The sequence below is a fragment of the Cupressus sempervirens genome, chromosome 1 (assembly GCF_028749045.1).
Source record: "Cupressus sempervirens isolate cs-2001-9-10 chromosome 1, ASM2874904v1, whole genome shotgun sequence".
Lineage (NCBI taxonomy): Eukaryota > Viridiplantae > Streptophyta > Pinopsida > Cupressales > Cupressaceae > Cupressus > Cupressus sempervirens.
In genome coordinates, this window is record NC_143118.1 from 24,968,559 (window position 1) to 24,993,197 (window position 24,639).

A 24,639-nucleotide genomic window follows, 5' to 3' on the forward strand; every position below is an offset into this window, starting at 1 on the left:
TGACTCTTTGAAAACGTGGTGATTTTGGAGGTTTGTTACTCTTTGAAAGAGGGCCAATTTTCAAGGGTTGTGACTCTTTCCAAAGGCATAATTATTAAGGGTTGTCTCATCCAAAGAGGGGTAAACCTTTGCAAAGGGAGCCATGATGAAGAGGTGTGGTTCAAGCTCACATTGCAAGATATGAAGGGGCAAGTGTTTCATTTGAGGACATTTAGGGAGAGAAATTTGGGGAATATTATATTATTCTCAAAGGCAGCATTGATAAGTGTTGACTCAATTCTAATGAAATGTGGTGACCCTTTTACCAATAAAGTATACAAGAGTTATCATTCCAAGCCAAAATGGAGGAATAACAGTAAAAGAGTGTTATGCAGATTTTGAGAGTAGACTGAGTAGAAGAATAACATTTGATAAAGGAGATTGATTTAAGAGATCAAGCTGATATGAAAAATTGGACTTTCGGTATTCATACAACTTATTTCATCTTATTTAAGTAAGAATTGCGACTCTAACTGCTAAGAATTACAACTCTAACTGCATTTTTGCTCTTGCTTCATTTTGGATTTGTGAATTCAGAGCAAACTATAAGTTGTTCTGAAAAAGGACATCACGTGAATAGTATCAATAAATATGATAATTATTTTCTTGAATCCTTTTTTAATTGTGGAAAAATATTCGATTTGATATAATATTAGTTCTGAAAGGGGACATTACATGAAAGGTATCAATAAAGATGATAATTTGTTCCCGAACTCTTTTTATTAGTGCATATAGTTGGGCCATATACATTTGATCAAGAAAAATATTCAATTTGAGCAAAGATATAGGTAATACTACTAATTTTACTCATCACTAGTGTCGTTCTTTTCAAGTGATTTCATGTTTGATAATTGAGGATCTCTTGTTGCACTTGTTCCTATTCTTCTCCTTGTATTGCATCCGCTTATCTTTCATTTGGAATTGGGTGGGCTGTTTGCTGATCGATTCCTTGTCCTTTTCTCATTTCTCCCTAGGGGTGAATATTCCCCTACTTTTTTTGCACCTCCAAAAAGATTCAAGGTGATATCAAAGGTAGATTGTCCTTATATATCCAAATATCCCCCTAACAAAGTATGATTTGTATGCAATATTATTTGCAAATCTCCATTTCTACCTAATTATTGCCAGGTTTTGGGGTTTGATTTTGTTTCTTATTTCTCGAGAGACTCGGTTCTTCCAAGGCTAGCAGTTGTTTTGAATTCTTTAGCAATTCTCTTTGATTTGACCACATTTTGAGCAGTTAGGGTAGAACTCTGACAACCCTTGACTTCATCCTTTTGTATTCAGCTCCTTTCTTAGGTCCGGATTCCAATTGAATATGGCATTGTGTGGTAGGTTTAGGAAGGCACAAATGTGCACATATAACCAAAATCATTTTATGATTTTATTTTATCAGCCATTATGAAAGTTTATAGGTAATTGTCTAGTCCTACCAGGAGCAAAGAGCTCCAGTTTTAGAGTTTGGTTATACATTCTAATCCACAATTGTGTATTCAAAACATTGTGGTTAGAAGGGTCAAAGTTTGGCTCCTAATCCTTGATGTAGAATCCAGCTCGATCCATTAGCCAAGGTGTCCCTTATTGATTTTTTTTGAATCTTTGATTCACACTCAACTTGGAAGAAGCCTTTTGCAGATTTTGGACTTTCACCTCTTGCCCTTCCTCTTCTTGCCTCCTGAGACTTTCCTTCAATTGATATATTATTTTGCTTTATTGCTCCATTTTTTCGTGCTCCCAATCTTTTTGTCATTTCTCTGCATTTTTCCGCTCTCTCTCTCTCTCTCTCTCTCTCTCTCTCTCTCTCTCTCTCTCTCTCTCTCTCACACACACAGATTGATATTTAATTATATTCTTATTTTAAATTTTTGGGTCTTCAGGCTGGTACACAATCACGATTCCATTAGTATTATGTTTTATGCTATATTTCTTGTTTTGTGCATTTCATATGCTCTGAGGCTATACTTTATTTTGTTTCAAATATTAAGCCTATGTTCATGTTATGTCAGTTATCTGAATAGATGCCTTGTTGTGCTATGTGGAAAACAGACCGGATTTGTTAATTCACTTACGTTTGCACAGTCTGGACGATTTCTTATTGCTGGAGTTGGGCAGGTACGCTTTTTATTTTTATACGCAATCTGAGTTCAGTATGATTCAAAACCATTGTATTTTTTATTTTCAGCTTATATTGAAGGTTTTTATTTGTTGTTTCTATGGTGGGCAACAACAGCTCAAGGTTGAATTCTTGTTTGTTTTTGTTCTAACTTCTAATATTCAACAATCTAGAAGAATGCCAAAATTTCTAACATACATGCATTGACATTGCATTTTTTTGGTAGGAGCATTCTTCTTTAATGATAAACGTGGTCTTGCATTTATGTGGTTGCACCTAATACTTCCTATTCTCCTACTGCTGAAACATTGATTTATAAGGGGTAGTCTATTTGTTTAATTGCTAGATTAAATGTGCATCATGCCTCTATCTCCCTAGCTCAAGGTTTCTTTTCTGATAAAGATTCACGTACCCATATACCTTGTATCTTGATTTACCATTTCATTAAGCTCAAGTATTGGACGACCGTGAATGATAAATAACCTTTTTTGTGAACACAAATTCATAATTGTTTGCACAACTTGTTATTTGGTATTTTTATGAACCTTTCTCAATTGATTAAAATTTTGAATGCAATGTTGGACCATTTTTATACCTTTCTTGAGCAACAGCAACACTAGATATCTTATGGACATGCAGATATCCAAGGTAAATGCAAGTCGACCTACACGTTTAGGTGAACATGTGATGTCTGTCCCTTTTGGGATTTACTTGGATTAAGCCCAAAAATAAAAAATCAACTTCAAGATGAGAATGCATAATGCTCAGTGACATAAAATTGTAATAAAGTTGCCCACTCTAAAGATCCTAATTGGAATTATTTTTGGTTTAGGATCTGCACTTGTCAATAGTCACTAGAAACTTATATTACTACAATAAATATTAATAATCCATAATAGCTTTTTAATTACATAAATCCATATTAATATCTAATTCCACATCAATTTCATTTTGAGCAATTATATTCCAATATTTAATCATATTAGGAATGTATTAGGAATAGCTTGCATACTGCAATCCCAAGGATAATTGTTTTTGTATTCTGAGAGCATGCGCGGAGCTCACATCCATCCATCCCAGGTGGCCTACTTGATAAGACTCTCAAGCCCAAGGGCACTCAATGCCCTTGGTCCATATGTATGACAAGCGTAAGGTCTCCTCCATCCCTCAGTCCACCCTAGAGGTTGCTGTCCTTGTTCTGACTTGGGGGCATGCAACTCGCCTCAACCCATGAGAATGGCTCCAACCATCTTAGAGTGGCATACTTGATGGGGCCTCAAACTTAGGGGCACTTAATGCCTCTGGCCTACAAGCATAACAGTCATCTTGGTGGGCATGCTTGGGTCTCATGAACTTCAAAATATGTTCCTAAAGGAAATTTCTTTATCATTGCCAGCAAAATATCTCTTGATGAATTAATAGATTTATTCTCAAACAGATGTAACAAGTACACACACACACACTCACACACCCCTATGCACGCACGCACACACACAAGTTGCTGCTCTCTATTTGTATTTCCAAATTGATGTCTGTGATGATTGATTGAATGAATTCCTTTGATTTGTTGATTTGAGGTATTGGTGGATGATGATCTAATATTGTTGATTTAGTAAAGTGATGGTTGATTGCTGGATTGTTTTTATCTTATTCACAAGATGAAGTGATGATTGATGATGATTTGATTGACCTAACTGATTGTTTGTTTGCTTGATTTCTTTAGGGATTGTTGATTGATGGATGAATGGAGGATTTGTTTTGTTGGATTTTGGAGTGATGATTGAACATTGAATGCTTGAAACGATTTCTCATTTATACTTCATTGGTGAAAGAGTCACCTCCTTTCATAAGAATTGGGTCACAACCCTTCTTTGTGCCTTTTGATAATAGTACCAAAAGTATCTAATAGAAAACTGACCTAGCTATTTATCCAAGGTTAGAAGATTGTATTTGGGGCTTGGTAAGTGCACTCAACCCTACACCTGTTAACGATGCAATTCAAAAAGAACTTAATGTAGTCATCATGCTTACGAAGGACAAGAACTGTACAAAGACTCAAAATCTCCTAAGCCTTTTAGTTTTTATAAAGACAAATGAAAAAACCATTGATGCCTTACAAAGAAAGGAAAGAGTCTATGAAAAACAAATTGTGTTTTAAGTGCAAGGAAGAAAGGGAATAGGATATATTTGTAAAAGACAATGCGAAGACCAAAATTTGTATTTTAGCTACCAATAACAATTGATACTAGGCACATGTGGAAAGGAAAGTCGAGCATGCTGTATGGAAGCATTATTTGGCAAAGTAGTATAGAAAGGAGGGAAAGAAAACCCTAGCAAATGAAGATGGGGTGAAGAAGGGAAGATCATGGGAACTTAGCCACCATCTCACAAGCCTCCAGATCTTGGGTAGTGGGGCATTCTACAACTTGATCAACAAAGACTTAGTTGCAAAATTGAAATTGGAGATTAAGGACTTCAATGGTTTTACAATGGGTCAATTTACCAAGATAATTCCCTGAGTAGAAATTACTCCAGGGAAACACCCTAGCGAAGAGGATTTCCGTGTAACATTAGATGCCAGTGAGAGATTGGGTACTTGGATACGCTCCTTGGGATGCTTCATTTTTGACCTTCCAAATTTGGAGATATTTTTCCAACATAATGGAGTAGTAGTCACTTTGAGAGGGTTACTTGATAGATCACCAAAAGTAGTCTCATCTCAAATGAAGAAGAGTGGTTTTTTAACCACTAGGGTTGTACCAAAAGGTCGACCTGCGAATACCCGATACAACCACTAGACTTATAGAAGACACATGAGTCAGTTAAACCATGTTGTGAATCCAGTGAGGGATGTTGGCCTATTGCTAATTTAGCCAATAGGCTATTTGTAGGAACTTTGTTCCCAGAAATTAAATTTTTGACGAAAAAGTTGTCAGTTTGGCCGAAAAATTGTAAATCTTTCCCATTAATTATTATCGACCAGTTTTTATCTCACTCCACTTTTAACTCTTGTTTTGATATTTATTAGTTGTTATATCCACTTTTAAATATTGTTTTTCTTTTTCTATATATTTAAAAAAAAAAACTATTACTTGTGATCTCATATTAGTTCATGTTGTGATCTCTATTTATTTAATTTTTGATTCTCAAAATTGATTTTGGTTTTAGCTTTTAAATTATTTTATTTTGTTCTAATGATCGAACATTGAATGCTTGAAACAATTTCTCATTTATACTTCATTGGTGAAAGAGTCACCTCCTTTCATAAGAATTGGGTCACAACCCTTCTTTGTGCCTTTTGATAATAGTACCAAAAGTATCTCATAGAAGACTGACCTAGCTATTTGTCCAAAGTTAAAAGATTGTATTCGGAGCTTGGTAAGTGCACTTAAGCCTACACCTGTTAACTATGCTATTCAAAAAGAACTTAATGTAGTCATCATGCTTACAAAGGACAAGAACCATACAAAGACTCAAAATCTCCTAAACCTTTTAGTTTTTATAAAGACAAATGGAAAAAACATTGATGCCTTACAAAGAAAGGAAAGAGTCTATGAAAAACAAATTGTGTTTTAAGTGCAAGGAAGAAAGGGAAGTAGGATACATTTGTAAAAGACAATGAGAAGATCAAAATTTGTGTTTAGCTACCAATAAGAATCGATACTAGGCAATTGTGTGGAAAGGAAAGTCAAGCATACTATATGGAAGCATTATTTGGCAAAGTAACATAGAAAGGAGGGAAAGAAGACCCTAGCAAATGAAGATGGGGTGAAGAAGGGAAGATCATGGGAACTTAGCCACCATCTCACAAGCCTCCAGATCTTGGATAGTGGGGCATTCTACAACCTGATCAATAAAGATTTGGTTGCAAAATTGAAATTGGAGATAAGGACTTCAATGATTTTACAATGGGTCAACTTACCAAGATAATTCCCTGACTAGAAATTACCCCAGGAAAACACCCCATCAAAGAGGATTTCCGTGTAACATTAGATGCCAATGATAGATTAGGTACTCGGATACACTCCTTGGGATGTTTCATTTTTGACCTTCCAAATTTGGAGATTTGTTTCCAACATAATGGAGTAGTAGTTACCAAAAGTAGTCTCATCTCAAAGGAAGAAGAGTGGTTTGTTAACCACTAGGGTTGTACCAAAAGATCGACCTATGTATACCTGATACAACCACTAGACTTATAAAAGACACATAAGTCAGTCAAACCATGTCGCGAATCCAGTGAGGGATGTTGGCCTATTGCTAATTTAGCTGATAGGCTATTTGTGGGAACTTTGTTCCCAGAAATTAAATTTTTGACTAAAAAGTTGTCAGTTTAACCGAAAAATTGTAGATATTTCCCGTTAATTATTTACCGACCAGTTTTTATCTCACTCCACTTTTTACTCTTGTTTAGATATCTATTAGTTGTTGTATCCACTTTTAAATATCATTTTTCTTTTTCTATATATTTAAAAAAAAAATTACTTGTGATCTCACATTAGCTCATGTTGTGATCTCTATGTATTTAACTTTTGATTTTCAAAATTGATTTCGGTTTTAGCTTTTAAATTATTTTATTTTGTTTTTTATATTAGTTTATTTTTTTCTTTAAATATTATTTTTAAGTTTCTATAATTTATTTAGTCAATAAAATATTTGTTAGAGATGTTGCTATTTTTTCATATTATTTTTTTGTATTCCTTTTATTAATTTTTCATAATAGATTTTTTGAAGGGGTTTTTTTAAATGATTTTTTTTCATATTTGATAAATTGAATTTAAATAAATAATATTTATTAATCTATTTAAAAGATTTTTAATAAATATTATGTTATTTAAATTGAAAATTATTAATAATCTAATTTGTTCACAGAAGATTATATTTTAAATCTCCATTTTTAACTATTGTTTTTCTTTTCCTATTTATTTTAAAAATAATTACTTGTGATCTCCACATTAGCTCATGTTGTGATCTCTATTTATTTAGCTTTTGATTTTTAAAATTGATTTTGATTTTAGTTTTTAAATTATATTTATATTAGTGTAGTTTTTTTAGTTTCTATATTTTATTTAGTCAATAGAATATTTGTTAGAGATGTTAGTTTTTCATATTATTATTTTTTTATTTCTCTTATTAATTTTTCATAATCGATTTTTTGATTTTTTTTAATTTTAATTTTTTTTCATATTTGATTACAAAAAATTTATCGGTTAATTATTATTATTTGTGGTTAAAGATTTTTTATTATTAGTTAAGCTTGAGTAGATTTGAACCCAAAACCTCCCAATTAAGAGGCTCACAATTTACCGTTATGTTGTAGGCTCTTGCCTTCATATTTGATAAATTGAATTTAAATAAATAATAATTATTTATCTATTTAAAAGATTTTAGTAAAATGCTATGTTATTTAAATTAAAAATTATTAATAATCTAATTTGTTCACGTAAGATTTTGTTTTAAAAAATAATTTTATTATTGAGCACCTATCAAATTATCGTTGCAAGCACATGTATGCAATTGCTAGTAATCCCCCTCCCAACATTGCTCATTGCGACCTGCAAGGATTCAAACTTGTGACCAAGTTCTGATATCACTTGTTAACTGCTAGGGGTGCCGTTGCACCAAGTGATCGACTTGTCAATGCCTGATACAAACTACTAGACTTATTGAAGACACATGAGGTTGTTAAACCATGTCGCAAATCCAGTGAGGGACTATTAACATGGTTTGTGCAATGTATGACTATTAACAAGACTTTTTCCCAAGGGAAGATAGTTCACATTGATATCCAACCCATGTAAAAAGAACATAGGAAGGTATTTGGTGATATTCCTCTAGGACTACCCCCAAAGAGAGGATTTGAACCTTTTGCATCCATCCTGGTGCTAGTTGAGAAAGTCAATGGCACTATGAAGATGTGCATAAATAAAAGGGTGTTAAAACAAAAAGACAAGAAAAACTCCCCTACTTTATCCCAAGAATTAACAGATTAATTAATGAATTACACAAATCAAAATATTTTTCCAAGATCGATTTAAGGTCTAGGTACCATCAAATAAAAATGAGAAAAGAAGATATTCCCAAGACGACTTTTAGGTTGGACACTTGAATTTTTGGTCCTACCCTTTGGCTTGACCAATGCCCCTGCAACATTTGAATTGTGCACGAATAATATATTGAGGAAACAACTAAGGAGGTTTCTATTGATCTCCGATAATATCCTTCATTACAATAGGACATGCAAAGAACATATGATTTATACTATGTTCCCCCAAGTTTCCTGTACAGGGACGGTGTTCGATGGCAGGATGGGTTTTCAGGACGGCAAATTTTTATGGTGATTTTGGGGATGGGGGGGATGGCAAACGGGGACGGCTATATATATATATATATATAGAAAAATTAAAAATATATGTTCAAATTTGCAAATATACACATCATTCATATGAGCATGTCATTTAAACATTATAGAACCATAACATACAACATTTGAATGCCATCTAGGAAATAATATCCGATTTTAGTACCCAATTGTCAAAATGCATAACAATATCAGTGAACGCTGAACAATAAACATTAACAATTGTCAATATCAAAATGTCATAATGATAAACATGATAAATCTGAAAATCAAAATCAAAATATGCCCAAAGCTATAGGCCCAAAGGATAGAGGGCTGCCATAAAGTAATAAGTATCAATGTATCATAATCATGTTTTTTTTTAACTTAAAAAACAAAACATAGAAAAATGAAGCAGCTTGGTGCTCCTATTTTGCCTCTATTGCCTTTTAGGGCATTTGGACGGGTGGGGCCAACCTAGCCGACCAAGTTGGAGGCTTTAAAATATTTTTTTATGTTAAAACTTTTTTAATTTTATGTAAACAAAAAAGGGGGACGGCCAGCCATACCTAGTACGGAAAGGGAATGTTCGGAAAGGGAACATTTGGACGTTCCCTTTTCGTACTGGGTACAGCTAGCCGTCCCCCATTTTTCCCCTCTAGCGTCCCCAAGTTTTCGAGATGTCCCCTGCATTTTTTCACTTTTTGGGGACGGCTAGGGGACGTCCCCTACTTGTCCCCCTCGTCCCTAGGACGTTCCTGTCCTCAAAATGTCAGGTTTTAGGCCGGGTATGCATCCCCGGGGAACATAGGAATTATATTAAGCGAGTTCTAAGCATTTTGTGACAAGAACCACTATACACCAAGACTTGCAGATTTGAATATGGGCTAGAGGAGATTTTGTACCGTAGTCATCAAATCAATGTACGTGGAGTGAGTGTCGATGAGGATAAAATTAAAGCCATCAATAAATGGTCAACTAAGAACCCTAACACATTTATGGGGATTTGTGGGAATATGCAATTATTATTGATGGTTTGTAAATGGATTTTTTGAACTGGCCACTCCACTCATAGGCTTAACTAAAAAGGGCACTTTTGTATGGAATAAGCGACTCAATAGGCTTCTAAGAAATTAAAAGAGGTATAGGAGCTTATGCCCTATCTTAGCCATGCTTAATTTTACGTTCTTTCATAGCCATCCTTGATTATACGTTCTTTCAAATTGGTACTCCATCTATGACAAGAAGAAGTTAGCCATCATGCATACCCTATAACCTAGTCAAGACTATTTGGTTTGTGGGAAGTTCCATGTCAAAATAGATCATAATAGCTTGAGATTCTTTATTAATCAAAGCACCTAAATGAAAAACAATATACAAGCCTATAACTTTTGATCTTGATTATGTTTGTCCCCAGATGCCCTATCATAAGGATCCCACCTTAACTCCATGAAAAACATTGGAGCCAATTAGAGGAATGACATCATTGCGAAATATGTTAAAGACACACAAGATGATAATATTCTAGAAGGAAATATGCTCAATGAAGAATACAAAGTAGTAGAAAAACTTTTCTTGTACAAGAATAGGCTTTCTTGGTACCCAATTCTAAAATGAAGGACACGATTATTAAGGAATATTGTGGCAACTCGTTAGCCGGTCACCATGGATTTGACAAAACTTACAAAAAAGGGGAAAATACTTTTGGAAGGGACTTAAAAAAAGATGTCCTTTGATGTGTACAAAAATGTATGACTATCAAAGAAACAAAACTGAAGAAAGTCATCCAGTCATGTTCCTACAACCTTCATCCAATCCAAATGAAAAATGGGAATTATCTTTATGGAATTCATAATCTGGTTACTCAAGGTTGAAGGAAAGGATTGTATGTATGTAGTGGTGGATTGTCAAGCTCTGCAAATAGTTGAAACTTCTAACCGCATGACCTTGCAAGTTATCAGTGGTAAAGATAGTTCCTGAGCCTATCTTGGTAAGTTCTCTTCCATTTAATAGGTACTAAACTTACACCCAATACAAGCTACCATCCCCAAATAGATGTACAAACAAAGATTGTAAACAAGTGATACAAGGATACTTGAGGAACTATGTCTCTAGACAAGAAAATGAATGGACAAGATGGTTGCACCTTGGTGATCATTGTTATAATACCTCCAACCACATGTCATTGTTCATCCAAGAAAGTTGAGTACCAAGGGCCAAGGACTTTGCACAAAAAAATATGGATATCGCGAAGACTCTCAAGGGCATCTAGCATTGTACCTGGAACTAACAAAAGATCTATACCAATTGGAATTGCATTGAGAGAACGCTTGAAGTTGGAGGTTTGGCTTTCTTATGGTTACAACCTAAGTTATCGATTCAGATGCGGATATAGGATGTAGGATTTTTTTGGGTACGGATGTGTTTAAATTCTTTGCATATTAATAAATATGCAAAGAATTTAAGAAATTTATAAATACAAGAACTTAGAGTTAGAAACATAGAAATAGACAAACATACATCATTTGATAGTATCGTATGATGCTTTACCATTGATCAAGATTCAAGATTATTTATATGTCAATTAAATAGTTCAAACTTCAAATTTAACTTCATAGCCACAATTATTCATGTTCTAGACTCCATGTCCAAACTACAAAATCAAAAACATAGTTCACGATTCAATGTTCACTAATCAGAATCATAAGGATTCTCAAAAAATTCTGGATCCTCCTCATCTCCAACATTTGCAAGCTATATATCATTTGAACCAAGAATGGTTCCACTTGCACTAGATGCACCCTGTGTCATAGACCTATCATCACAATCATCCACCATCTTAGTAAGATCATGAAGTGTTGCATCCAAGTTTGCACACTGAGGGAGTACATCCCAAATTTTGGCTGCCCCATCCAAGTATTCATCATCCTTATGTGACAAAAGATGCAAGCTGGTATGAATGTAGACCAAGTCCTCAGCTTTCTTTGACCCCAATTGGTTGCGCTTCACTGAATGGATATAAGAGTATGTAGCCCAATTCCTTTCAGCAGCATAAGAATTCACAACTCACATTGTGTTCACAAAATTAATTTTTAAACATACAAATGAAAAGCAAATGACAATATGATAGATGTTAAACACTAGATTGTAGAATACAAGTTGTATTCTAAAAACAAAAATCAAAACTTACTTGTGAGATGATTTTGATTGCAAGATGTTGTAGATGTTGGTATGGCTGATCATACATGTACCACCATGTGATTGCTCCCATTTCATTTTGGTCCTTAATTGGAAATGGAGTAAGTGTTGCTCCGAAAGCAAATAGTTAAACTCTAGCCTCACCTTTTCATGCATCTCATCATCTTCGAAGATTCTTGCAAAAGCTTTGGAGCACCCATTAGCAAACTCTTCATCACCATATGGTGCAATCCTATCTGGCATTGAAAGTATCGCCTCACTATAATACCTGAGAGATAAAGCATATGCAAGGGGGTGCAATGGGGTAGTCATCTTCTCCCAATGATGAAGAATTACTGCTTCTGCTTTAATGCATAAGGCTTGACATTCTGTAGGGTCACTCTCATGTGCTTGTATAGAATGTTTTACCATCTCAATCATGGTGTCCATGCCATTGTACACATCTGCCAAGCAAGGTGTATCTGTATCGGCAAAGCGAAGCATAGTCATGATGGGCTCGGTGATATCTAGTACGTATTGCACACGAGTCCACCAACAATCATCCAAGATCATACCCCTAATCTTTAGGGCTCTTTCTGTATTTGAAGCCTTCCACATACCCCATTGAGGACAAATGACTATTTGGCTCAAAGCGTCTTGCACCTTAAGAAGTCGTCTCATAACAATAGTATGAGATGCAAAACGGGTCTTAACAACCTAAGCAAGTGAACAATATGTCAATTGACAATAAAAGTGTAAATATTAACTAAATTGCAAATCCATGAAATTTAATAATTACAAAAAATTAATTTACCTTCAGCAACTCCAATTTTGAGTACGTTCTAAAAATGGATTGTGATTTTTTTCCAAACATTTGTGTGTCCTCTCCCTTTTTGTATATTTGATTCACCTAATCTATTTGAGTGCCAATCTCTTGCATGATCAAGTTGAGGGAGTGTATAGTGCATGGTGTCCAAAAAATATGGTTATATCGACCCTCAACCAAAGCACCAACTCCCCTACAATTTTTGGCACTGTTTGTAACAACTTGGACCATATTCTCACTACCCACCATATCTATGGCCTTAATGAAAATATTAGAGATGAATTTTGAATCCTTCACCTCCATCTAACAATCAATTGCCTTTAGAAACATTTCCCGTTTTGGGGACACTGCAATCACATTAATTAATGACCTGTTTCTTGTATCTTCCCAACCATCAAACATAATTGTCACACCCAAAATTTTCCAAGCACTTCTAATGGGTTGAAGTTCTTTCTCTATAGAAACTCTCTCCTTTTGCAAGAGTATGGTACACACCTTTTCATACCCAGGACTTGTGTAATCATTTGGTGCTTCTTTGATGACTCTTTCCATTTCCTTCCAATGTGGTGATCTTACCAGGTTGAACGCAAGGCCATTAGCATAGAGGCAACGTGCAATGGCTTCATTAGCATGGTCTCTTGCCTTCATTTTAAATGTAGAGTGCAATGGGCCTCTTTTTTGGGCTGATGCACTATTTTCTACTTCTTCCTCCTCTCCCAGTACAAGTACTTGCATGAATGAACGTTTGGAGGATACAATTGGTTCCGGTTCAATGGGTGATTGCATTTTGTTCATTTTTGAGGAAGGAGGTTGATAATAACTTTTTTTTGATCTTTTAACCAAACGATCGACAACTTCTTGTTCTTTTATGAACGAAGCTATCTGTGCATCAAACAACCCCTTCCCCTCTGCACCTTTGCATATTCCAAAGGCTCTACGAACTGGGCCCATAAAATGAAGTTTTACTCGGGAATAAGAGCTATTAAAAGGCTTTCTTTTGTTACTTTGATAATAACTACAACTCCAACTATAGGAGCCACCACTTGAAACCTGTGATATTCTTGTTGCATGTCTTCATAGAGGAGACCCTAAATTAATTTTGAAATTATCCCCTCCTTCCCCTGCCATTGAACTCTGACCTTGCCCTCCCTCCCACTGAACTTTGACTACTAGTGGTCCTAACTTCTGGTGGCAACCATTCTTGCACAATACAATGTAGTTTCTTTCTATAATAAGAAATTAAATAAATTTAAATAAATAAAAAAACTATGAATATCAATTATCAAGCATACAAGTAAAAAACAATGATACAAAACCATTCGAATAGATACCTAAACTTGTTTCTAAATTTCTTTAGAAAAAATAAATTGAAACAAACATGGAAGATTTCTTCACAAACTTCCAAAGATTCATCAAAATCTCAAAAAATTTCATTGAGACACTCAAGAATAGGATAAAATGCTTACCTCTTTGTGTTTTAATGAACTTGTGGAAGTCAACTCTCGCCCTACGATGATTCCTCTTTGAAAATATAATTAAGTTGCCTTCAAAAGGCCAAAATGGAAGCCAAATGAGAAGAGCAAACCCAGCTGCAACAAAATGATAGTTGAATGGTTGAAAGGCCTCTATTAGGGCCGTTTTAGGGTTTGGCAAATAAAATGTTATTAAAGTGCTAAAACGTACATGTTTTAATTTTCTTGTAAAAGTGAAAAGTCATTGTTTTTTTGTTTTTCTGGGCTGACGCACGTGGATGTGACTGGAATTTCCCGGATGCCACCCACAGGCATCCAAATGTGGACGGAAGCCTACAATGCCTACATTGGTATCCTAGGTTACAACCACAAATAATTTTCAATCAAGGCTAGTGGAGTGGAAGCTCAATTTTTCGGATAATACAAGATTATTAGAGAGATGTGATAGCTTTGGAATTGGAATTGTCTGGAAATATTAGAATCCACAATATATTTCATGTTTCCATCGAAGGCAAATTTATTTTTGAAACTTGAAATCTTCCTTGCTATGCGGGAGAAAAGATTATAGAATAAGACTTCCGAGCTATGGGGAAGAAAAGATAAAAGAATAAGACTCCCAAATTATTGGTTCAGTGGAGAAAGGCCTGCCTATAGAAGATGCTACATGGGAAAGAGAAGATCATCAATTGTCTGAATTTGAGATTGCTCGAGGATAAGCAATATTGGGAAGGGCAGACTGTCATGGCCCCGCAATAACCTAAAGTAAAAACAAATATTTAAATTGATAATGAAGATATATGTATTCCACCCAAAAAACTGTTACTCTCCTCCAGTGAAGGTGGTGATGGTAGTTCATCGTCTACAGCAGACCATGGATATTGATGATACATTTTTGTCAAGCAGCAGTACGCAATCGATTATGTATTAAGAATATTACTAGTTGTGTTGTGAATAGATGTTAGAGATAGTCATAGTTAAGAGCAACCACCTAATTAAGACAAGCGATCAAGGCCAACAATTAGTTGGAAACAGTCACAGTACATTCGGGAGAAGGTATACCATATGTTGGTTGACAGATTTATCCTTCAAAATGAATGATACAGAAAGACTCAGAATGCCCTAACAGAAGAACAAACTCAACCAACAGTTGGAAAGACTATCATGGAATTGCTAGCTTTCCTCTGAATTGAGAGCTACAGCTCCCTCCTAAAAGATATTCAACGAATTAGTTACTGATTATTTCTTTAACTAGAAGACATGAAGGCAACTGACATTCATTCATCAATACGAAATGAATGTGATTACATGAAAGATTCAGAGAAAAATAAACAAATGATCAACAGATCACATATTCAATCTTCCCTATTACAGAGAAATCAAAAGGGAATTTAATATCTCTATCTGCAAAACATGTATACATAAACCAACAGATTCACATTGCAAACATCTACTTGACAAGATGATACAGGATAATATTAAAAAACATGAAAGAAACAACCAACTGATTTATTTCAATCAGAGAAGTAAATATCTGGACCAAAACATCTAGGATACAAACTTCTCTTTAATTTTCAATACACAACAAAAATGATCCTTGGATCACTTTTAACCCTGCCATTAAAATCTAGCTGCAGAAAACACAAATATAATTCCCCTTTCTCTCTGTTACAATCAGAACTTTGAAAACCATCTTCTCTTCCCTGTAGCCTACAGACTTTCGAGAAAGAAGCAGCCTTTTCTGGCCCATATTTTTCAATAAACAGATTCCCCTGGAAAACATTATTCAGTTTTGCAACTGAATCTTGAAAAGGTCCCTCTTCATTGGTTTCTCACTTTTCCCTATTTTAAAATATCTGACCCTTATGTTTACCTTTGCTGTAAGGAAATATCATTTTATTTTTACCAATTTCTTTACTATTGACAAAAAAGTCTGCACCCTTGCTTGAGGTATGACCCTCAAGCGACCTTGTGTAACATGGAAACAACCTTCAAATGTGCGACTTGTGCTCTGAGGCTGAATCTTCGGAGAAGGCTGGCTTCCTTACTATTATGCACCTAAACTAAAATTGGGAAGGAAAAGGGAGAAGGAGAACTGAAAGAGAATGTAGAAAGGGAAAGGGGGTGATGCTCCGAGATAGAAGTGTGGTCACAGCTCTGCCTATGACTGCACTACACAACAATGAAAATCCGGAATACTCTAGTCTTGACTCTATTCTATGTCAAAGGAACCACATGCAGGTTTGGAACTGATTGAAGTGCTGAAAGGAAAGATATTTCACTATGCAACAATTACTAATAGACTTAACACAACATATGAATCAAGAAAACAGAAAGGAACTATTCACTACAAGGCAAATACATGCACTAGAGAGCAGAATGGTAAGAATAGGTAAGAAAATGACAAGTTTTATTAATGGAAGGCAAAGTTGCAGTTACAATAACAGTGCACAAGGCTGCTGTCATGAACCAGAGAAGAATAGAGAAGAACTCAGAAAAAGTATTTACAACTTGTCTTTATAGAGCAGGCATAACTCGGATCTAAACTATGGAGTTCAAACCCCAACCTAAGTGGAGTTGAATTGCAGAGAGCAATAAATGAATATCAGAGTAAAATCTGATCTTAAAATTAGCTTGCTGTAGTGAAGTGACAAGAAGGGCAAAACAAATGCACCCAGCCGTAAGAAATCAAATCCCATGAGATTTGATCATTACATTCAATAAAGAGGCATGGAGATGCAAAGGTGTTGTGCAAACAAGGCCTAAGAATGTAGTTCAGCATTAAAGAACAATCCTTGTAATGTGTCATGGCCGCAACAAATGAATTCACACCACTGTTAGAAAACGCGTGATGGGATAACATGCACTGTTAACCTGCAGCAAAATTGTAGAGTTAACCCGCGTGGAATAAATCTGATTTGCCCCAAAAAAGATGAATCCTCGATGTAGATCTTCATTCTGAAATAGACGGCCCAAATGCTGCAAGAAATCTCCTCAACAAGTGAATAAAACCCAACTGTAGATCAAGATCTTCATAACAAATGGATGGCTGAGATGCATACATAAATTTTAAAAGATGCGTCCAGATCTAAGGTAGCTATGCAAAAATACAAAAACCATTGGATCAAAAGCAACCCAACATAAGAAGAATTTGCCATGTGGCATGAATCAGTTGGTCAACACATTCCCAATTGCACGGTGGAGGAGGCAGCATGCGATTTCATGAAAGCAAAAGGGTAAGCCTTCCGAAATAGCAAATTTTGTTATTTTGGAAAGAGGAGCAAAGTCATTCTCTAAAATGGCGAAAATGGTTAACCCTGACAGAAAATGTGTGTTAACCCACAACTTGACAAATGAGACGACCTAGTTCACTAGGTCAAAGAACACACTGAACTAGCTCGATTGATGAAGGAACCGAGTCAATTTGGTTCATGAAGAGACCGAGTTAACACAAAATGTTAACCCCAACCTAATTATGTGTTAACCCACAAAAAGAAAATAGTCCATTGAAGATATCCCTGATCGGTTATTGATGGTGGGTTGAATGGGAGGCAAAAATGGCTAACACTTACGTTAACTCTCCCGTGAACATAATTTTCACCTTTAATGAAAAGATTTAATCTCTTAATAGATATTAAAAATTGCTAATTTGGGTGAATATAGTTTCACTTGAGATCGCAAATATATATCCAGGTTTCCTGTCCAGTGAATTTCACCTTTCAGAACTTTGTGTAAATATTTTCAATTGAGTAGCAATACTCACTTGGCATATTGTTGGGCCTAGAGAGAACTATAATTTTTTAATTCTCAATACCATACTTCATGCAAAATGTTGCCTTTAATCCCCTTTACTTCTGGAAATGGATATAATTTTTAATTTTTTGATGTACCTTTGCCAATCAAGGGTAAATTTAGGAAAGTTGAACCCACTTTGTGTAAAGTTTCTGCTAATTCTTTGTTCTTTCAATCAAACTATTAGTTCAGTCTTGAATTGCTGAGAATGGTCTTCTAAATATTATGAATATTCAAATTGTTGAGGAATTTAACACTTATCTTAAATGTAGATCCAATACTCTACAATCGATCTTGATTGAATTAGAATATCTCTGATTTAGAATTCGTTGGATGTAAAATGCTTAGAGGAGCAGACTGCTGTAATTGTGTGTCCTATAAATTGCATTTACAACCTACTATATATCCTTTCTAAAGGGTATGTCCCTTAGAGGGACATAACCCTTCCTAAATGAGCACTAATCAAACTCCTTCCTAGTCTGCGATTCATGAAGATATAATTAATAGCACTTAACAAACTAATTGTTAGTTTGGTTAAACATTATAATCTTGTTTCCTAAGAAGTCGCTGGCCCTTAGAGTCATATATAAAATGCTAATTTAGAGATATATTATACTGAGAAGAACATTTATGGTCTGTACTATCAAACCTGTAGGTGATCAGGTTAACATTATTAACACTCCCTCTTAAACTGATAATCCTATAGAGAGATATTATATCTAGCAATACCAATACAAAAGAATTAATACTCTCTATCTGTTTGATTCTTCTTAGTATATGGTATCATAGAACACATGATACAAAGTCATATTACTAAACCTGTGGTATGACAAATCACTACTACTAGTGATATTATACAGGATAAATCTGAAGAGTAATCTCTTCATTTATCCAAATTGTGATTTCATAGAAACTAGTATCACAACAATATCCAGAGTTTAAGATCTATCAAAAAACAGGATAACCTCAGAGAAGAATAAAATTCTCCCTTTATCCAATTTGTGACTCATAAACATAGCAATGTCTACATCACAATATGATCTTGAACTCATCTAGATCTTACAGTAGAACTCTTATGTTTAACACATTATCTAAGAGATAGTCATCTGTCATAATGTTTTGTACAAGTGTCCATTATTTTTCAGAGATCATCACCTCTTAAAATAATGAATACAAATGGTGGAGCCATAACAGTTGATAGCTTGACAAAAATAAAATTATTTTATTAATAATCAAAAGAGTACAAATGGATTACAACTCAACCATACCAAGTCTCCTCTCGAAATGTTCTATCTTTACTCTAGATAGAGGTTTGGTGAGTATGTTTGCTGTCTGATTTGCAGTACAAATGTATTCCAATTTTACAGAATTCTTGTCTATCATATCTCTTACATAATGGTAAGAAATTTCAATATGTTAAACCTGTCATGGAAAACTGGATTCACTAAGAGTTTGATGGAACTCTGATTATCACAATGAATAATCGTAGGATTCATGGCTTGCCCAAGTAAATTAATAATCCTACAAGTAACTTCCTCAGCTAGACTGCTTCATGAGAGGCCATTGCTGTTGCAATGTATTCTGCTTCTATGGAGCTCTGAGCAACTAAAGACTGCTTTTTGCATATCCAAGATATTAGAGTTGATCCTAAATTGAAACAGCATCTTGAAGTGCTTTTCCCTTCTTTAACACTTCCACCCCAATCTGAATCGGTGAATCCATGCAAATCTAAAGCAACTTTCTCATATTTGAGTCCAAAATTAAGGGTGCCTTGTAAGTATCTCATAGTGTGTTTAATCGCAACTAGGTGAATCTCCTTTGGTTCACACATAAACTGATTTAAGGCATTAACTGCATAGCAAATATCTGGTCTTGTATTTACGAAGTACATAAGTGATCCAATCATCTGTATGTAGAGAGTAGAATCTATGGAAGGTGATTCTGCTGCTGCTTCTTTAAGTTTATGTAAATTAGTCTCCATTGCAGAAGACATAGACTTGCAATTCCACATTCTAAATCTGTTCAAAATGTCTGATGTGTACTTCCCTTGATTAAGTATGATACTGTCAGAATACTGTCGTACTTCTAATCCTAGGAAGTAATGGAGAAGCCCCAAGTCTTTCATCTCGAATTCTCTAGTTAGATCTTTCTTGCATTGATCTATAAGATGATCATCACCTTGATTAATAAATCATCAACATACAATATCAGAATTACCATATCATTTTTATCTCTTTTATAATACAAGTTTGAATCGGCTTCATTCTTGGAGAATCCTAAGCCGGTGAGATATTTATCAATTATTTCATACCAGGCCCTGGGAGCTTGTTTAAGCCCATAAAGAGCTTTCTTGAGCTTGCAAACAAAAGCGTTAGGATCATGAGTTTCAAATCCTTCCGGTTGCTCTAGATAGACTTCTTCTTAAATCTTTCCATTTAGGAATGTTGTTTTTACATCCATCTGATGTACCTTCCATCCCTTTGATGCGACAATTGCTAAGACTGCTCTTACGGAGGTATATTTGGCAATAGGAGCAAAGGTTTCTTCATAATCAATCCCTTCTTTCTGAGAAAATCCTCTGGCTACAAATATGACTTTATACTTCTCAATACTACTGTCAACAACATGCTTTATTCTAAATATCCACTTAGAAGAAACAACAAGTTTTCCTTTAGGTCTTGGAACAATTTCCCAAACATCATTTTTTATGATAGATTGGTATTCTTCTGTCATAGCTTCTTTCCAAGCTATCTGTTTAATAGCATCAGAGGGATTGGTTGGCTTTGTTTTGGATAAGTCACTCATGTTAGCTGTATAACCAGAGAATATTTTAGGTCTTTTGCTTTCTCTGACTGTTTCGGAAGGTGCAACAAAGTCTTGGGCTGCTTCAATTGTTTTAATGGCCCAAAGTGGTCTTTTCTTTGAATTTTCTTTAAGGTTCATATTTTGAATTTCATCTTTGATTTCTTCTAAGTTCTCCCTCTGGGACCCAAAGTCACTATTTCTTTCAAAAATAGATAAAGAAGAAGGTTCATCAGAACTTATGACTCTTTTGAATGCAAGATCTTCGTCAAAGATTACATCTCTGCTAAGTTCAATAGTTTTTTGTCCAGGTATGAAAATCCTATATGCTTTAGAAGTTTCACTATACCCTACAAAAATACCTTTCCTCCCAGAGGGTTCTAACTTGGTTCTATTTTCTTTTCGAATATGGATATATACAGGACGTCCAAAAATTCTAAGAGGACTTATATTGGGTTTTACTTTAGTAAATACCTTTTCAGGGATTTTATCTTAAAGATAGGAGTGAGGGCTTCTGTTTTGCAGTACAAGAGGCTTCTGCCCAAAGATAGTATTCTAGATTTTGGTCAAAAATCATAGCCCTAGCAGCTTCTATAATTGTCCTATTCTTTCTTTCTGCTACCCTGTTTTGCTCTGGGTTATAAGGAACAATGTACTCCCTCTTAATTCCTGATTCGTTACAAAACTTTTAAACAAGTCTGAGGTATATTCTCCTCCGTTATCAGTTCTAAGGGTTTTAATTTTATGTCCTGAAATTTTTTTAGTTAATGCTTTGAATTCTTTAAATCTTTGTAGGATTTTTTCTAATTCCTTGCATTTTAAAAAGTAAATCCATGTTTTCCTAGAGAAGTCATATATGAACAAGATATAATACCAAAATTCTCCAAGAGAAGGAATAGACATAGGTCCATATAAATTGGAATGAATTAATTCTAGTACATTATTTGTTTTTCTAGTACTATCATGAAAGGGACTTCTGGTGCTTTTACCCAGAGCACGCCCTTTGCAAATACTAGGATGGTCTTTATTTAATTTGGGTAATCCAGTAACCATCTTCTCCATAGTTGATAAGGTTTTAAAATTTAGATGCCCTAATCTTCTGTGCCATATTTCATTTGTATCTATAGCTTCATGGACTAGGGCTTGAGTGGATTGACTAGATTCTGTATTTAATTCATACAAATATTCTTTTCTTTGACCAATTAACTTTGCTTTTTTGATAGAAGAGTTATTAGCCCAAGTTAATACTTTGCCATCTATGAATGCAACATTATGTCCATCATCTTCAAGTGTTGTAATTGAGATTAGGTTTCTTTTAATCCCTAGTACATAGAGTACACCTTTAAGAAGAAGAGTATTTCTTGATTTTAGTTTCAAAGTACAATTTCCAATTCCTTCAACGGGGTGTGCTGAGTTATCACCAATGTTAGCTTCACTATTAACCTTCTCTGATAAAAAATCTAGAGTTTCTTTGTATCTCGTTATATGTCTAGAAGATCCACTATCAATTACCCATTCTTTATTTGAAATTTCATTTGATAGAGAGGAATACAAAACACAGTTCTCAGGATCATTAGTATCTTCTTCTTTAGTGACATATGTACAATTTGCCTGTTGTTTGGAATTTTTAAGACAATTAGATCTATAGTGTCCAAATTTTTCGCATTTGAAACTCTTTATTTTAGATAGATCTTTCTTGGGCTTCACATTTTTTTGATTTCCCTTTTTCTTCTTGAAATGCTTCTTCTTGCCCTTATAAGAGTTTGTATTAAGAACATAAAGTTCTTCATCTTCTACTTTTGGTTTCCCTCTTTTCTTTAGTTTTCTAGATTCCTCTTGAAGACAACTATTCTTGAGTTTGTTAAAGTCCAGAAGCTGATCTCTCGCACTTATTCTTTGTGCGAATGTCTCCCATGAATCTAGCAATCCATGTATAGCCATAAGTATTAATTTTGTGTCACTAATGATGGTTCCTATGCTTGATAGTTCATCTCTAATGCCAGCAACTCTTAGGAAATAAGAATTTATCGATTCTCCTTTCTTTATTTGAATGTGATTTAGTTGCCTTTTTAGTGCAAGAACCCTGGTTGCATTTTTTATTTCATATGCATTTTGTAATACGTTCATCATATCAAAGGCAGTTTGATGTTTTGTAAGCATAGGTACAATATCATTTTTAACTCCTTCCAAGATGATTTGAATAGCTTTTCTATTTTCTTTTCGCCATATAGATTTGTGAGGTTCAACTGGGGTTGTTTGGATGCTCCCTCAACGAATTGTTTAACATTGTTCTCTTCAAGAATCATCAAGATTCTGAATTTCCAGGCTTCAAAGTGTTCTTTTCCATCAAACTTGTCCTCAAGTCTGATTGTGTATGCCACTGAAGATAGGAGAAAGCTACTAAATATATATGAAGTTTGATAACTGAGTTTTGCAGAGCCCTAGAACCGATAACTTGGCTCTGATACCATGTAAAGTTTCTGCTAATTCTTTGTTCTTTGGATCAGACTATTAGTTCAGTCTTGAATTGCTGAGAATGGTCTTCTAAATATTATGAATATTCAGATTGTTGAGGAATTTAACACTTATCCTAAATGCAGATCCAGTACTCTACAATCGATCTTGATTGAATTAGAATATCTCTGATTTAGAATACGCTGGATGTAAAATGCTTGGAGGAGTAGACTGCTGTAACTGTGTGTCATATAAACTGCATTTACAACCTACTATATATCCTTTCTAAAGGATATGTCCCTTAGAGGGACATAACCTTTCCTAAATGAGCACTAATCAAACTCCTTCCTAGTCGGCGATTCATGAAGATATAATTAATAGCACTTAACAAACTAATTGTTAGTTTGGTTAAACATTATAATCTTGTTTCCTAAGAAGTCTCTGGCCCTTAGAGTCCTATATAAAATGCTAATTTAGAGATATATTATATTGAGAAGAACATTTATGGTATGTACTATCAGACCTGTAGGTGATCAGGTTAACATTATTAACACTTCGGTTTGGAGTGTGATCATCTGGTGTGTGTGCACAAGACACATAAAGCCCCATGACTCTGGAAGCAGCTTGCACACTGTACTGGTTGCATTTGTGCAAACTATGCTTCCCTGTGAAAAGATCGGAAATGTGAAAGAAAATGGAAAAAGTTGAGCTTCTCTGCAATGATAGTCATTACAGAACTCTATTGAAGATCAAGACCAGATTGAGTATTGAGATTTCCAGTATTTAGCATGTTTTCAATAACTTTGATAATACTCCCAGAAGGAGCCTTATCCATTGCCTTCTTTGCCTTATTTATATCTTGAAGAACAAACTCAAAACTTGTATCCTGCATCTCCCGCAGAAGTTGCACCCTAACCTTGAATAACCATTCATGGAGCTTCTCCTTTACCAATTGTGTCGATTCCTATAATGGCATTATGTTTGAGATAGTGTATCTTAACCTGCGCAATTCCTCAGCACAAATTTCAACTTGAAGTTGTAACTGGTCTGGAGTATGCAGAGAAGAGGCAAGGAATTTAGGACATGATAGATATCCAAAGATTTTTCTTGAAATTTAGTGATATTCTGCTGGCTGCAAAGTACCCTATAAACTTGACTCCCTTTTGTACTACATCTTTCTATAAGTTCCTGAGCCTTCTTCAAAGAAGAATATAGTTCTTCAAATACCCTAACAACTGATCCCGTCAAAGCTGTCTTTGAGTCCTTAACATCATCCAGCAGAGGCTTCAAAAGCTTCAATCGTTCAACCAGACATTGGCAATTTGTATGATCTGCCCCAGTCTTTCCATTCAGAGTCACAATTTCATGAATTGCTTGATAAATGTCAGCAAATAAAACATGTAGAGTATCCATAGGCCTTACACTGTCACCTTGTACATAATGACGATCTGCAATGTTTTGAGCAGAAGGAAATCATAGCATTGCCATGTCATAAAGACCACAGTCTCTGAAAAACAGCATCCCCCTGGGCTTCAAAATCAATAAGCATTCTTCTATGACATGTGACATTCTCTTCAAAGGTACTGAAGACACAGTGAATATCTGTCACTGTGTCACGAAGTCCAATCCA

The 24,639-nt window shown here is 34.9% G+C and overlaps 1 pseudogene; it reads left to right on the top strand.

Annotated features, from left to right (window-relative positions):
• Positions 1-24,639, top strand: part of LOC149575985 (U3 snoRNP-associated protein-like EMB2271) — a 45,169-nt pseudogene that overhangs the window by 16,273 nt on the left and 4,257 nt on the right.